This window comes from Castor canadensis, chromosome 1 (assembly GCF_047511655.1).
Source record: "Castor canadensis chromosome 1, mCasCan1.hap1v2, whole genome shotgun sequence".
NCBI classification, from domain to species: Eukaryota; Metazoa; Chordata; class Mammalia; order Rodentia; family Castoridae; genus Castor; species Castor canadensis.
Genome location: NC_133386.1, coordinates 143,464,100 through 143,481,739, shown reverse-complemented (window position 1 = coordinate 143,481,739; position 17,640 = coordinate 143,464,100).

Here is a 17,640-nt window from a genome sequence, read left to right as displayed (position 1 = left end):
GAGAGGAAATGCAAAATTCAAGCTATGAGCTCAGAGAAAGTGCTGGTGAATATTCTGCTATAAAATTCATGAACCAATCACAAAATGCTGTATCCAAGAATTCTAATTTGATAGGAAAAAATTCATCAGTAAATAATATATATACTTTTAAAAATATAATTTCTCTTTGAAGTTAGAATTCCAAGAATGCACTTACAGATTGGAATGGTTAGAATATCTAAACTCAAGTGAACCATTTCTGATGAAGTTACATATCTAGGCACTGTGCTACTATATAGGAAAGAGTAAAGAGTGCAGGCCTATAGAAACTCCAGAACATTGGGAAAGCACCTGAGCAATGTGCCAATGTTACAGGGAAGCAGATCACATTTTCTAGAATGTTTGTGTTGAATTCCAGAAGTCTTGCCATCATTTTTATTCCATATTTACATGACAGTTCTGTTACTTTAGGAAAAAAGTCTTTGCTTGCTTGTTATTGCTGTCATACTGCTGATTAGGTAATTATCTTGTTTTTTGTCAATGTGCCAGTGTGTATACAAATGAAGCCGGAGTGAACTTGGCTACAAAGGTCATCACAATCTGGGAAGTTCTCCTTGAGTTAATGCCAAGAAGAATTTTGAAGATAAAATAAATAGTTCTTGAAAACTGCTAGAGGAGAGAATTTGGAGGGAGTTTGAAGGAAATCTATATAACCTACCAAACAAGGAAGCATATGCCTGGCTGCTCTACTTGACTTTAATATAGAGGGAGAACCCGTAATCAGGTAATAGAAGGAGTATACAATTTAGATTTTTGTCAATAAGAGAAATAAATGAGACAGAAATAATAAAGTGTGTTTTCAGTAATAGCAAGGAATAAAAATTGAGAAAGAGTAACAGGATACTAAGGGATAATAAATAAATAGAATTTCTGAATAGGAAATACATATAAATAGGTACTGATTATGATTATACTGACAAAAGTTATATTCTTATCTGATAGTGTGAAGCATATATTTTAATATCATGTTATATATGGTTCAATGGTTGTGAGATATATTAATTATACCAGTTATTTTACAATATACTTTTCACTTTTTGATGCAAACCTGGTTTATTTTTAAAAATCATACCAACATTAGAAATGTGTCTCTATATAATATAAACTATAAGCTTATCATGAGTAAAGTGTCTATACATTTGAATTACATTCTTGAATTGGTAAATATTATTTATCAGGCAAACTACATGTAAACATGATCAAAGTAATAAAAAATCACTTTTCTAATACTTCCAATATCAAACATATAAATTTTATGAGGTAATAGCCTTCATATATATTATGTCATAGAGCTTTAATTTCAAAATTATGAGAACTTTATAATTATCTGCATCTTATGAAAGAGGAATGTGAGTTTCACAAATACCAATACTAGATGAACCTTGGATTCTTACGATTAAAATTTAATAGCAAAATGTTAATAGACCTGTGCTGTGTGGTGTAAGATGGGAGATGTCAACAATAGTAACAATGCAGAACTGGAACATAAAGGCAAAACCTGGTTAAAAAATGAAATAAATAAAATTTACTTGAGGCATATGAGTAACAACCTTCAATTGAATCTGATATCTCCACCAAAAACTCAAAAAATGAGTCTGGGGATGGAGCTGCAACTCAGAAAACTGACTCACAACTGAATGTGATTCTAGCCATTAGGCCAGAATGTTTGAGATATTTAAGAATAATATAAGGAGAAGTGTTGAAAGAAACTTCTATTCAGTATTCATGGAGTGAGGGTTATGGGAGAAGGAGTGGAGGCAGAGAGAAGAGATGAAGACTGGAGACATGTGGAATATGCTTCATTGGAAATTCTACCTTGCATCCTAGATACTTAGTGTTGTGAGGCCACATAGAGTTTAGTGAAAAAGGCCCAATATTTCTACATCAAACTCACAGATGTTGATTAGATATAGAACCAAAGAATCAGATTCAAACAACTCATACCAGTCTTAAGTTTGATGAAATCACATTTTCTTGGAAACTATAGGAAATATTAATAACCTCATGTAAAGGGGTAGAAAGGAAATCACAAGGTGAAACAAAGTGTAGTGGAACTTGTCTTAAATCTCCAGAACCACTATATTCTTTCTTTTTTTGTTTATTTTTAAACTGATACATAAAAGAATAAAAATAAATATACTAACTGGGTATCATGTAATGTTTTGCTACTTGCATTTATTGAATGGTGTTTAAATCAATTTAAATATCTCAAATATTGATCATTTTTTACAATGAAAACTTTCAAAATCCATTTTTCTGGCTTTTTAAAACACAAAATAAATTATTATTATCTACAGTTGACCTATTGTGGAATAACACAAAAGAAATTCTTACTCCTGTCTAACTGTAACGTAATATCCAAAGGTTAACCTTGCCTCACCTACTCCACACTTTCTCCAGCCTCTGATGGTCTCCACTCCACTCTCAACTTCTCGTATTCTACTCATTGTTGACTCATGAAGTGCTTGTCTTTCTGTGCCTGGGTTATTTCAATTACCATAATGATTTTTAGTTTCAACCATGTTGTTGGGAATGATGGGATTTCATTCTTTTTATGAGTGAATACTATTCCATTGTGTATACATATCACATTTCCTTTATCCATTAATCATTTTTTGATACTTAGATTGTTTCCATTTCTTGGCCTTTGTGAGTATTGCTTCAATAAATTTGGGAGCACCAAGGTCTCATTAACACACTGGTTTCATGTCTTATGGATATATACCCAGCAGTAGGTTTGATGGATTATACATTATTTAGTTTTGCTTCTTTTTGAGAAACCTTTTCCAAAGGATTATACTAATTTGCATCCCTACTAATAGCATGCAAGGGTTTCATTTTCTCCAAATCTTTGTCAGGACTTGTTATCTTTAGCCTTTTTGATGATATCCATTGTTACTAGAGTGAGATGATACTTCATTGTGTTTTAATTTGAATTTCCTGATAGTAATGAGGGAAAATAGAACATTTTATCTGATATCTGTTAGTTACTTGTATGTGTTCTCTTGAGAAATGTGTGCTGATATATGGCCCATTTTTTTCATTTAGGCTATTTTTTTCTATTGTGATTTTGGCAGTCCTTACTTATTGTTAGATGTATAGTTTGAAAACATTTTCTCCCATTTCCTGAAGGTTGACTTTGCACTGTGTTGAGTGTTCCTTTGTGGTAAGGAAGGTTTTTGGTTTGATGTCATCCCCTTTGTCTAGTGTTGCTTTTGTTTCTTGTGCTTTTAGATTATTATCCAAAACTCCTTGCTTATTCCAATTTCCTGAATTGTTCCTCCTGTTTTATTCTAGCAGTTTCATAATTATAGGTCTTACATTCAAGTTTCTAATTCATTTGGAGTTGATTTGTATAATTGGTGATAGATTAATATCTAGTTCCATTTTTTGGCATGTGAATACACAATTATCCTAGCACCATTTATTGAAAAGGCCAATCTGTGTCCAATTAGTACCTTCGTTGAAAATGAATTGGTTGTATTATGGGTTTATTTCAGCCTTTCCATTCTATTCTATTGCTCATTGTGTCTGTGTTTATGCCAATACAAAGCTCTTCTGACTAGTAGAGATTTGTAATATGTTTTGAAGTCATATAGCGTAATGCCTTCTGCTTTTTTTTTTTTTAATTCTTTTTGACCAAGATGACTTTGGGTATTTGGGACTTTTGATGTTTTCATGTAAATTTTAGTGTTTTTTTTAACCTTTTTTTGTGAAAAATGTTACAGGTACATTGATGGAATTGCACTTAATCTGCAGTTCATTTTGGGTAATGTGGGTATTTTAAAATATTAATTTATTTAATCTGGTAGCCCATGATACCATTCAATTTTTCTATCCTTTTAAATTTCTTCCATGAACATTTTATAGTTTTCATTGTATAGATCTTTCTGTGCATTGGTTAAATTTATTCCTAGATTTATTTTTTGTAACTATCATAAATGGAATCGTTTTCTTGTTTTTACTTCAGATGATTGAACATTTGAGTGTACAATGCTATGTTGATTTTGTATCCTGTCACTTTGCTGATGTTTTTATTACTGCTCATAATTTTGATGGAGTTTTTCAGGTTTTCCATATACAAAGACATGTCATCTTTAAACAGTGACAATTTGGTTTGCTCTTTACCAATTTAGATTGTCCTTGCTTGATTCCTTTGGTTAGGACTTACAGCACTATGACAAATAAATGTGGTGAAAATGAATATCTCTGTCATATTCCTGAACTCAAAAAGAAAAATTTTCACTCTTCTTCTTTCAGTGTGATTTTATGTGTTTGCTTAATAATATATACGGCTTTTATGATGATAAAGTGCACTCCTTCTATATCTCATTTGTTCAGAGTTTTATAATGAAGTGGTGATAAATTTTGAATACAGGATATAATTTCAAATTTTATATTTTATTGATTTATCATTAGCATATATTAATTGTACAAGTAGTGAGTTTCTCTGAGATGTTTTCATACATTCATGTAATGTACTTTGGTCAAATTTACCCCCTTTTTGCACATCCTTCCTCCTCTTGCACTTGTCCCCTTCCACATTCCTAATTGTCTCCCTATTACTGTCATTTCTTTTACTTCTCTAAATTCCCTGTATGAGAGAAAACATGTGACACTTTGTCTTTCTGAGTCTGATTTATTTTGCTTATCATGGTGATCCAGTTACAAACATTTTCCTAAAAATGACATAACTACATTGCTTTTTATGGCTAAAAAACTAAATTAGGTATATTCTCAATTTATTGTGGGTAAATCACAGTAACTTTATTCATTCATTCATTGATGGGCACCTTGGCTGATTACATAACTTGGCTATTAGGAATAGAATAGTTCAGTGATAGACACTGGTATGCAGGGTATATCAGTAGTAAGCCAAATTTGTGGTATATACCCCAAACTGGTAAAGCTGGATAATATGATAACTCAATTTTTAGTTTTGAGGAAACTCCATACAATTTTCCATAGGGGCTAACACTAATTTACATTCCAACCATAGTATACAAGGTTTCTTTTCCATTGCGTCCTTACCAGCATTTGATGTTTTATAATTCCTTGGGTATAGCCATTCTGAATGGAGTGAAATGCAATCTCAATGTACATTCCCTTAATGGGTAAAGATTTTGGAAAATATTTTCATGTATTTATTATCCATTTGTTGTTCTTTTAAGAGCTATCTGTTCAGTTATTTGCCCATTTAGTGATTAGATTATTTGTAAATTTGGTGTTTAGTATTTGAGTTCTTTATATACTCTGGATAAATAATTGGTAAAAATTATCTCTCACTCTGTAGTCTGTCTTTTTACTCTGTTCATCATTTCCTTTGCTGAGCAGAAGTTTTTAAATTTGATATAATTCCACTTGTAAATTCTTGTTTCTATTTTCTGAGCTATTAGAGTCCTATTCAGAAAGCCATTGTCTATTCCTACATCTAGAAGTAGTTCCTCTATGATTTTTTTCCTATAGTTTCAATGTTTTGGGTCTTACATGAAGCTCTTTTATCCATTTTGAATAGATTACTATACAGGGTAAGACACAGGGATGGAGTTTCAGTCATTACATGTCAATATCCAACTTTCCAAGGACCACTGTTTAAGATGCTATCATTTTCTAATGAATGTTTTTTGTCTCCTTTGTCAAGAATAGATTATTTTAACTATATGGGCATATTTCTTGGTCTTTTATCTTGTTCCAAAGGTTTACATGACTATTTTTGCCAGGATCATGCTGTTTCTGTTACTGTCACTGTGTATGTTAGTTTGAAGAAAGGTATTTGATACCTCCAGCCTTGTTTATTTTCCTCAGGACTTTTGTATCTTCAAGGTCTTTGTGTATCCTGGTGAATTTTTAGATTTCTTAAATTTCAATTTAAAAAATTTTTTGAAACTTCTTTGTGAGGCATATTATGTGATTCATCATGGAGAATGTTCTATGTGTCATTAAGAAGAATGTATATACAATGTAATAGTATCACAGTATTTATTCAGTTAATTGCATATGGTCATTCTATAGGATTTATCATACATTAATCTATAAAATATGTGTTCACAAATTTAAGAAGATTGAAATCATATGAAGTATCTAGAGGAGACATTTTCCAAAAATTATTATCAAAGGTAAATCTTCTAATATGTAGAAATTAAACAATGTGCTTGGGAGCAAACAATTGTAAAGACAAAATATAAAGGAAGTTCCATAATATCTTGATTCCAAAAAATATCGAAAGACAACACAAGGAAACTTGTGGAATGCAGTAAAGCAGCTGTAGTATTTATAGCAATTGAACCTACATTGAAAAAAGGAAAATGATATCACAAAAACATCTGAATGATACATGTCTAAAAAGAAAGAAAGAAGCCCAAGTTGTTAGAAGAGAGGGGGGAAAAGTCTTGACAGAAATAAATATAACTAAAAAAGAAGGATCATCGGTAGGTTTTTGAATCATGTCTTCTATGTTTAGCACAGGTTGTCTCAAATTGGTGGTCCTCCTGCCTAAGCTTCCCAAGTGCTGAGATTACAAGTGTGTTTCATTAAACTTACTCTGTAGGAGTTTTTTAAAAAATAAACAAAATATATAAACCTTAAACTACACAAAGAACAGATATAGAAGACAAAGAATAGGCATTCCACTTAAAGCCACATACACACACAAAGGATCATAAGGACTACTATCAGCACTTATGCACCTAAAAATTGGTTGAACTAAATGAATGTATAAAATCCTAGACACATATAGTCAATAATAATATATCATGAAGAAACAGAAAATCTGAGTAGAACAAATATGAGTAAGGAAATTCATGAGTAAGGAAATTCAATCAGTAATAAACCTCCCATTAGAGAAAAATCTGTGACCCAATGGCTTCACTCCTAAATTCTACAAATATTTAAAGAAGACCTAATTCCAATCCTTCTCAAGCTCTCCAAAACATTGAAGAGAGAATATTTCCAAACTTATGAGTCTGATATCACATTGTTATCAAAACCACAGAAAAAAGAAAAAAAATACAGGCAGATAACCTAAAGAACATAGATGCAAAACCCATGAAGAAAATACTGCTGAAACTGAGAGCTCAATTCCACTCCAGATTGAAAGAAACATTCACCATGATCAAATGAAATTCATCCTGGGAAGTTTCAACATATGCAAATCAACAAATGTGATATAAATCACATGAAAGTAAGTAAAAAATCACTTCATCATCTCAATAGATGGAGGAAAAGCATTTAACAATTCAATATATTTTATGATAAAAACTCAACAAATCAAATATAGAATGTAGCTGAACAGAATGAAGACCATAGCTACCAACATCTTAAATGATGAAAAGCTGAATGTCTTTCTTATAAGATCTGGAGCAAGACAATCCTGCTTTCTTTCACTATTTGGATTCAATATATTACTGGAAGTCTCCCCAGAGCAATGAGATAGGGAAACAAATAAGCATTCAAACAGAAAAGGAAGCAGAATTACCTTTTAAACTGATGATATATTATTATATGTACACAACCTTGATAATTACATACACAAAAACACACTCACAAATTATTAAGCTAATAAATGAATTGGACAAAGGACAAAGATACAAATGAACAAATGTAAAGTATTTGGGTGCCTATGCATTAACTATAAAAGATCTGAAAATGGAATAAAGAAAACAATTCCAATATACTACATGCATGTATATAAATATCACAAGGAAACCCCTTTGTACAATTAATTTATGCTATCCTTGCTGAGATGCTGGAGACACACTTGACTGAGGTAAACCATGAGGGAGAGGTGAAACTTTGGCACTCTGAACCCCAGCCTGTGGAAGGCTTCTCCATTCCATGATACATTGAAAGAACAGGTGGGCAGGCACACCCAAGCTGTCAACAGTCTCCTGCCAGCCTGCCAGCACACAAGCCACCACCCACCCACCAGCCTGCAGGCCTGCCAGGCTGCAACTGCTGGCCCACCAGGCCACCACCCTGAAGGCTGCCCCAAGGCTGCTCTGCTAGCTGCTGGTTACCAGCTCCAAATGTGCTTGGGAGACCTTCAGCAGACCAAAGAGAATACCTTCCTGCTGGAGCCATACTTGGCAAAAAAAAAAAATCCAAAAAGAAGAAACAAAACTCCAAAACCCTGAACCCCCAGCCTGTAAAAAGCTTCTCCACACCACATTACCCTGAGAGAATAGGAGGGCTCCACCACTGCCAGATGCCAGCTCAAAACCTACTTGAGAGATGCAGACCAAAGGTGAGCAAATAAGCAGACAAATAGGACTGGATGCTAAAGGAGTAAAACCAGAACTACTAAGACTGAAATTCTACTGTTCCTGAACTTGGAATTTCTTTTTCTTATCTTTAAGTGTTAGTTTGTCTTGTACACTGTTTGATTGTCCACCATCTCTCCCTATTAATTTATTTGCCTCTCCTTTTTTTTTCTTTTCTTTATTTTTCTTTTATCTCTTTCTTTCTTGATTTTGTAAGTTTTACAATTGTAAGTTAGCTAATACTAAATTGCACATAGACCAGGGACAGAAACAGTACCAAGTGGAATTATGGGAAGAGAAAAAAGGGATGGAAGCCATTCTCCCCTCAAAAATAAATTAGTACATGATTCAGAGGGAAATGAAGAAAATAGATACCCAGATCCAGACTCAAACAAAAGAAAGGTAAACTACACCAAGGAACCCAACGAAGCTCCAAAGAACACCTGGAAAGAAGAAATCCAGCAAGTAATCAATGAGAATTTCATAGAGATGTTACTAGACATGGTCAACCAAAACATACAGGAGGCACTCAAGAAATTCCAAGACAAAAAAAAAAAAAAGAGAAAACACAAAAACAAATAAATGAACTCATAGGAGCCCAAAATAAACACCAAGGAGAATCAAAACACCATAAATAGAGAGATAAATGAATTAAGGATGAAAATTGACAATATTAAAGAGGAAGTAATCCATGATATGGAAAACCTCAGAAAAAAGAATGAAACAGAAATACAAAACAGAACAGAAGGCCACTCCAGCAGACTAGACAAGAAGAAGATATAATCTCAGAACTTGAAGATGAAATAGAAATTAAAAGAAAAAACTGAAGAACTGTTAGTCAGACAACTCAAGTCCTGTGAAAGGAATATGCAGGAACTCACCAATTCAATCAAAAGACCAAACCTGAGAATCACGGGCATTGAAGAAGGAGGAGAGGTGCAAGCAAAAGGAATTTGTAATATATTCAACAAAACAATAACAGAAAATTTCCCAAATCCAGGGAAAACTATTCCCATTGAAGGCAAGAAGCCTCCATGACACCAAACAGACTTGAAGAAAATAGAACTACCCCACAACATATTATCATTTAAACAACAAGCACAGAGAATAGAGAAAGAATTTTGAAGGCTGTAAGAGAGAAAAAACAAATAAGATACAAAGGTAAACCCATCAAAATCACAGCAGATTTTTCAACAGAAACTTTAAAAGCAAGAATAGTGTGGCATGAGGTCTTCCAGGCACTGAAGGAAAATAACTTCAATCGTAGGATACTCTACACAGGAAAACTATCATTCAAACTAGATGGAGCAATAAAAGTCTTCCATGATAAGCAGAAACTAAGACAATATATGACCACCAAGCCACCATTACAAAAGATTCACCAAGGAATTCTTCACGCAGAAAGTGAAAACAAACCAAACCATGAAAGGGCAGGCAGTACCAAACCACAGGAGAAGAAAAGGTAAGAAAGTGGAGAGTAACATTGATTCAGCTGCACACAATCAAACCCTTAAACAACAAAGACAACTAAATGACAGGAATCACCACATACCTTTCAATACTAACACTGAATGTTAATGGACTTAATTCCCTCATCAAAAGACACCATTTGGCCAAGTGGATTAAAAAGGAAGATCCAATAATCTGCTGCCTACGCGAGACTCATCTAATTGACAGAAAAAAGCACTGACTGAGGGGGAAAAGCTGGAGGAAGATTTACCAAGCCAATAGCTCCCGCAAAACAGGCAGGGATAGCAATACTTATCTTGGACAAAGTAGACTTCAAACTTACATTGATCAAATGAGGTAAAGAAGGACACTCCACACTAATGAAAAGGGAAATATACCAAAGAAAAAAACAATTATCAACCAATGTCAATGCACCCAATTTCATCAAACATACTCTGAAGGACAAAAACATATATAGAGTCCAACACAGTGGTAGTGGTAGACTTTAATACTCCCCTATCATCAATAGATAGGTCATCCAAACAAAAAATCAATAAAGAAATTCTAGAACTAAATCACATCATAGATCAAATGGATCTAGCTGATATCTACTGAATATTTCATCCAACTTCTGCACAATATACATTCTTCTCAGCAACTCATGGAACCTTTTCCAAATCTGATCATAGGGCACAAAGCAAGCCTCAGCAAATATAAGAAAATAAAAATAATACCATGCATTCCATCTGATCACGATGCATTAAAACTAGAATTCAACAACAAAAACAACAGTAAAAAAGATGCAAACAATTGGAAGCTGAGCAACACATTGCTCAATGATCAATGGGTCATTCATGAAATAAAAGAGGAAATTAAAAGTTTCCTGGAAGTTAATGAAAATGAAAACAGGGCCTAACAGAACCTATGGAACACAGAAAAGGCAGTCCTAAGAGGAAAGTTTATAGCCATGAGTGCATATATTAAAAGGTCAGAAAGATCTCAAATCAATGACCTAATGCCACATCTCAAACTTCTAGAAAAATAAGAGCTAGCATATCCCAAAAGCAGAAGGAGAGAAATAATAAATATAAGGGCTGAAATCAATGAAACAGAAACAAACAAAAAAACCCAAAGAATCAATGAAACAAAAAGCTGGTTCTTTGAAAAAATAAATGAGATTGACAGACCCCTGGCAAACCTGATTAAAATGAGGAGAGAAAAAACCCAAATCAGTAAAATCAAGAACGCAAAAGTAGAGAGAACAACAAACACCATAGAAATAAGGAAATCATCAGAGACTACTTTGAGAAACTTTATTCTAATAAATTTAAAAGTCTTGAAGAAATGGATGGATTTCTACATACTTATGACCATCCAAATCTGAACCAAGAGGATATTAATCACCTGAATATATCTATAACACAAAATGAAATTGAAGAAGCAATAGATTCCCCCCAAAAAGAAAAGTCCAGGACCTGATGGATTCTCTGCTGAGATGAATTGTATCAAAATGCTCACCATCTCTAGCCATAAAGGAAATGCAAATCAAAACCACACTAAGATTTTACCTCACCCCTGTTAGAATAGCCATCATTAAAAACACCACCACCAACATATGTTGGTGAGGATGTGGGGAAAAAGGAACCCTTGTACACTGTTGGTGGGAATGCAAGTTAGTGCAACCACAATGGAAAAAAAATTTGGTGGCCTCTTAAAAAATCCAAACATAGATCTGCCATATGATCCATCACTCCCACTCCTGGGGATATACCCAAAGGAATGTGACACGGGTTACTCCAAAGGCACCTGCACACCCATGTTTATTGTAGTGCTATTCACAATAGCCAAGTTATGGAAAAAACCAAGATGCCCCACTACTGATGAATGGATCAAGAATGTGGTATTTATACACAATGGAACTTTACTCACCATGAAGAAGAATGAAATCTCATCATTCACAAGTAAATAGATGGAACTGGAGAACATCATTCTGAGTGAGGTTAGCCAGGCTTAGAAGAGCAAAGATTGTATGTTCTCCCTCATATTCAGACTTTAGATCTAGGGCAAATGCAGCAATGTTCTTGGACTTGGCCACACGACAAGGGCAGAGCACATATGGGAGGTATTTGGATAGGTAGAAAACCCAAAACATGAAAGTGTTTCATGTCCCCACTCCAGAGGAACTAATGCAGAAACGTTAAAGTGACAGAGGTCAACATAAGAAGGGCATCAGGAAACCGTGGAAATACATGTTAGAGATGAATCAACTTGGATTGTAACATATTTGTACATGGAAGCAATGCTAGGAACCTGTCTGTATAGCTATCCTTAAATATCCAAAAATTATGATAATCTCTGTGGATTTAGAAAACTAATTGAAATGGAACTCAAATTCACAGACACAGAACTATTTGGGTGGAGAGCGAAAGTGCTAGCCACATCTGCTACACTGGTAGGGCTGGAGACAATGTTAACCTCTGGGAATAAACTCACTCCAGTGGGGAGTGACTTCTGTGTCTGTAGGAACCTGAGAGAACTGGGCTTCCAGGCAGTTGAATGGGGAGTGCGTTGAGAGTTGGTACGAGCTCAGGAAAATGGGAATCACAACAAATTAAGGTTGGTGGGATTTGATCAGTGCAATCTTGAGTGAATCATGAGCTACTGCAAGTTGATTTGGGAGCGTGCTAGAAGTTGGCACTAGCTCAAACTTTGAGTTGATATTTGTACCGGGTGAAAGACATGTACATAGTTTCAGTTTTCTACATGGGGATATCCAATTTTCCCAGCAACAATTGTAGAAGAGGCTGTCTTTTCTTCATCATATGGTTTGGACACCTTAGTCAAAAATCAAGTGTGCATAGCTGTATGGATTCATATCTGGAGTTCTATACTGTTTCACTGGTCTTCATGTCTGTTTTTGCACCACTACCATCCTGTTTTCATTGCTGTGGCTCTGTCGTATACTTTGATGTCTGGTATTGTGATACCTCTAGCATTGCTCTTTTGTTCAGTATTGCCTTGGCTATTTGTGGTCTTCTGTGCCTCCTTATGAATTTTAGGGTTGATTTTTAATCTCTGTGGTGAATGTTATTGGAATTATGGGGGGGATTGAATTGAACATGTAGATCACTTTTGATAATATAGCCATCTTCACAATATTGATTCTGCCAATTCATGAGCATGGGAGATCTTTCCATCTTCTGTAATCTTCTTCAGTTTCTTCATTCAATGGTTATAATTTTCATGGTAGAGGTCTTTTACTTCCTGTGTTAAGTTTATTCCTAGGTATTTTATTTCTTATTAAGGCTTTTGTAAACAGAATTGTTTCCCTTATTCTAACTCAGACTTCTGATTGTTGCTGTATATGAAGGTACTGATTTTTGTAAATTGATCTGTATCTTGCTTCTTTAGTGAACGTGTTTATGAAGTGTAGGAGGTTTTTTTGTGGTGTTTTCTGGGTCTTTTAGGTATATGATCAAGTCATCTATAAATAAAGATAGCTTGACTTCTTCATTTTCTATTCAAATTCCATTTATTTCTCCTTCCTGTCTCATTGCTCTAGCTAGAAATTTCAAGACTGTTGAATAAGAGTGAAGAGAGTGGACAACATTGTCTACTTCCTGACTTTAGAAGAAACAGCTCCAGCATTTCCCCATTTAGTATGATGTTAGATACAGGCTTGTTATAATGTTGAGGTACATTCCTTCTACTTCTAGTTTAATCACAATTTTTATCATGAAAGAATAAAATTTGTTGTAGACTTTTTCTGAGTCTATTGAAATGATCATGTGCTTTTTGTCTTTGCCTCTGTTAATATGCTGTATTACATTTAATGATTTGCATATGTTGAACCATTGCTACATCTTGGGGATGAGCCAACTTGATTATGGTGTATGACATTTTTGATATATTGTTGAGTTTGGCTTGCCAATATTTTATTGAGAATTTTTATATCTAAGTTTATGAAGGAGATTGGCCTATAGTTATTTTGTTGTTGTTGTATACTTGTCAAGTTTTCAAATAAGTGTAATATTGGCCTCATAGAATGATTTAGGCATTGTTCTTTTCCTTTGTACTTCATGGAAAAGTTTGAGGAGTGCTAATTATTAGTTCTTCTATAAAGGTCTGGTAGAATTCAGCAGCTAATCCATCAGGTGCTGGAATTTTGTTTCCTGGGAGACTATTGGTGCCTCAATTTTGTAGCTTGTTATACATCAATTTAGGTAATTTATATCCTCTTGGTTCAATTTTTTGGTCAGCTGTAGCTAGAAATTTATCCATTTCTCTTAGATTTTCCAATTTATTTGAATGTAGATTTTTCAAAGTATTTTCTAAATATTTTCTGGATTATTTGGTGTTTGTAGGGATATCTCCTTTTTTGATTCTAATTTTTATAATTTGGGTCTTTTGCCTTTTCATTTTAGTCAGATTTGCTAAGGATTTATCAATGTTACATATCTTTTCAAAGATTCAACTTTTTGTTTCATTAATTCTTTGTATGGATTTTTTAATCTCTATTTCATTGTTTTCAGCTCTTTGTATTATTATTTCTTTCATTCTGCTTTTTTGGATTTAGCTTGTTCTTGTTTTTCTAAGGGTTTGAGATGCAACATTAGGTCATTTATTTGATATCTTTCTTAGTTTTTGATATATGCATTCATGGCTATAAGGTTTATCCCTAGTACTACCTTCACTGTGTCCCAGTTTCATCCCTTATTTCTTTGATGATCCATTGGTCATGGAGCAAAGTGTTGTTCAGTCCCCAGGTGTTTCAGTATTTTCTGCTCTTTCTTTTGTTGTTGAGTTCTGGCTTTATTTCAAGTTAGTTAGACAGAATGCAAGGGTTTAGTTCAATTTTCTTATATTTGTTAAGATTTTGCTTTATGATGTATTTGGAGAAAGTTCCAGGCATTGCTGAGAAGAATGTAACAACTCACATTCTGTTGCAGGATGGAATACTCTTAGATGTCTATCAGGTCCACTTGATCTATGGTGTCATTCAGTTGTGAAGTTTTATTGTTTTTTTTTTTTTGTCTGAATGGCTTATCTGTGGTAGTGGAGTACTGAAGTATCCTACTATCACTATGTTGGGGTCTATCTATGTTTTAAAGTCCAGTAGTGTATGTTTAATGAAGTTGGATGCACCAGCATGACAACATATAAATTGACAATTGTTATTTCCTCTTGATGTATTGTTCCTTTAGTTAGTATGAAGTGACCTTCTTGTCTCTTGTGACTGATTTACATTTGAAGTCTACTTTATCTAATATAAGTGTAGCTACTCCAGCAGTTTTCTGGGACCATCAAGTTGATAAGTCATCTTTCATCCTTGTATCTTAAGCCATTGTTTGTTTGTGTGTGTAAGGTGAGTTTCTTTTAAGCAACAAATTGTCACATCTTCTTTTTCAATGTAGCTTGTCAATTGATGTCTTTTTTGGGGGTCGTTGAGGTCATTAGCACTCAGAGTTAATATTGAGAGGTATGTGGTGATTCTTTCTATTTTGTGGGGTTTTTGTATATGGGTTTGTTTGTGTGCAATTAATCATATGCTACTTTCTAATAATTTGTCTGCTCTTCTCTTGAGGTTTAATAATTCCCATTCTTTCATGACTGCGCTTATTTTCATTTTCTGTGTGTAGGATAACTTGGAGATTCCATGTATTCTTTTAGTTTCTGTTTATCATGGAGGGTTTTTACTTCTTCAATTTTGAATGGTATCTTTGCTGGGTAGAGTATGTCATGAGGAAATGGTTTTATTTCAGTGTTTGAAATACCTCAGTTTCATGGCCTTCTTCCTTTAAGAAGTCTGTTGAAAATAATCTGCTGTTACTTTGATGGGTTTAGCTTTATATGTCATTTGATTTTTCTCTCTTACAGCCTTCAATATTCTTTCTTTATTCTCTGTGCTAATTGTTTTAACAATACTTTTCTATGGAGAAGCTCTATTTTGGTCATGTGTATTTGGTGTCCTAGAGAATTCCTGTATCTGGTTGGGCTTACTCTCTCTCAAGATTTGGGGAATTTTCTGCTGTTACTTTGTTGATTATGTTTCCTATACCTTTGATTTGCACCTCTTCTTATTTGATACCCATGTTTCCTAAATTTTGTCTTTTGATGAAGTCACAGAGTTCATGCATATTCCTTTCACAACTCCTCAGCCTTTTCTCTAAATATTCTCTTTCTTTAATATCTATTTGTTTTTGAGCTCTGACATTATGTCTTCCACTTGTTCCACTTGTATTCACTTGGATATAGAAGAGGAGATGGGGAATGGGAGGTAAAGAGAGAGGCACAGTGATACCAGACATGGGGCTATAAGATAATAATATCCTAAATTGTGTAAGGTGTAATTCAGTCACTATGGAGGAGGGTTCTATTGTCAGGAATCGCAGAGGGATAGGATGGATGGTAGTAATGTATAAAGTAGGTGTAATAGACTACTTGGGGAGTGGTTAGTGTGGAGGAAACAATGGGGGAAAAGGAAGTGGAAGACAGAAAGGTAAAGAGAGGGAAGGAACAAAAATAGAAAAAGAAAAAATTCAGGGGGGAAGAAAAGAAAATGGAACAAGACAGCACTATGCAAATTAATATTTCAACAGAAAGGAAAACAGAGATAAGTAAAAAAAAAATAAAAATATATATTTTCCAAATTTCTTCCTTTTTAAGGAGACGAGGGAATTTCCTCTGAAATGAGTGCACTGGGCACTTCCTTCCAATCTCTAAATCAGGTATTGTCCCTTCTGACAGGTGCCTTCTCTGGGTCTCCCCTTCTTATGATTTGTATGTAGGGCTGTTTGGCAATTGGTGGTGCCCTCTCTAACCAGACAGTTTGGGAGGGGTTCCACTCAGGATATTTAAGTGTAACATACAAACCTGTTTGAGTAGGCAGGTTTTCCAAAGTGGTCCCTTGTCAAGGTGATGTGTGATCAGTGGCCAATTCTTCATGCCTATTGGATAAGCTTGGGAGATGGGGCTGAGGTGTTAGGTCAAAACTTCTTCCCTGGGGAAGCAGTTAGATTTAGCTTGCTACTAGATTCTCCAGTGTGGTCAAATGCATTGTCATTTTGCACAGGTTGCAAAGTCTGAGCTTCCCCTCCTACACACAGTCTCCATCAGCCAAGAAGTTTGTAAGGAGAGTTGGGAACTTAGCTGCCCCTCCCCAGGTAGGAAGAGCAGGAGATTTTACTCCATTTACTAGGCCAACAGCTTTATCAGGAGCAGTGTAATCAGCCTTTGCAAGCTGTGCTGGAGTATGTGGTTTCCACCATGGGTAAAGATGTAGCAAGCTCACCTGAATGGCTTGTAGTTTTTCTCCATTGTTATCTGGGGTTGACAGCTCAGGCCACAGATGGCAGTCAGAGGTTCCATATCTGCAAATCTTGGTGTATCTAAGACAACAAAGATGCTTTCAGAACTTACTTTGCAGTCTTCTGCATTGATTTTTTTGCTCTTCTTAGAGAGAGAAGAAAAAAGAAAAACCAAAAAAAAAAAAATGGCAGCCATAGTGCCCAGGATTCTAAGGCTGTTTTGTGCTATAAAAGGCTAAATTAAAGATTAATCCTTGTAACATGTTTTGCCTATGTGTTGGTGGTATATTATTTGGCAGAATAGCCAGGTTGCCCTACCCTTGCTACCATGAATCTGAAGTTTTCTGTCAGATTTGTGAGAACTTACAATTCAGGGATCTATTAGCTATCTGTCCTCTTAGTTTCTCTCTCATCAAGGAATATTTTCAAAATTTAAAGTCAATAAATAGAAAAGTCAAGAGTTCTGAATTCCTAGACATATGACTTAGCAAAGTTGAGTCAAAAAGATATAAACAATTTTAAAAAAATTTTAAAGAGATCTATAATATTCAATAATGTTGAATCATAAGAAAGAATCCCCTAACAAA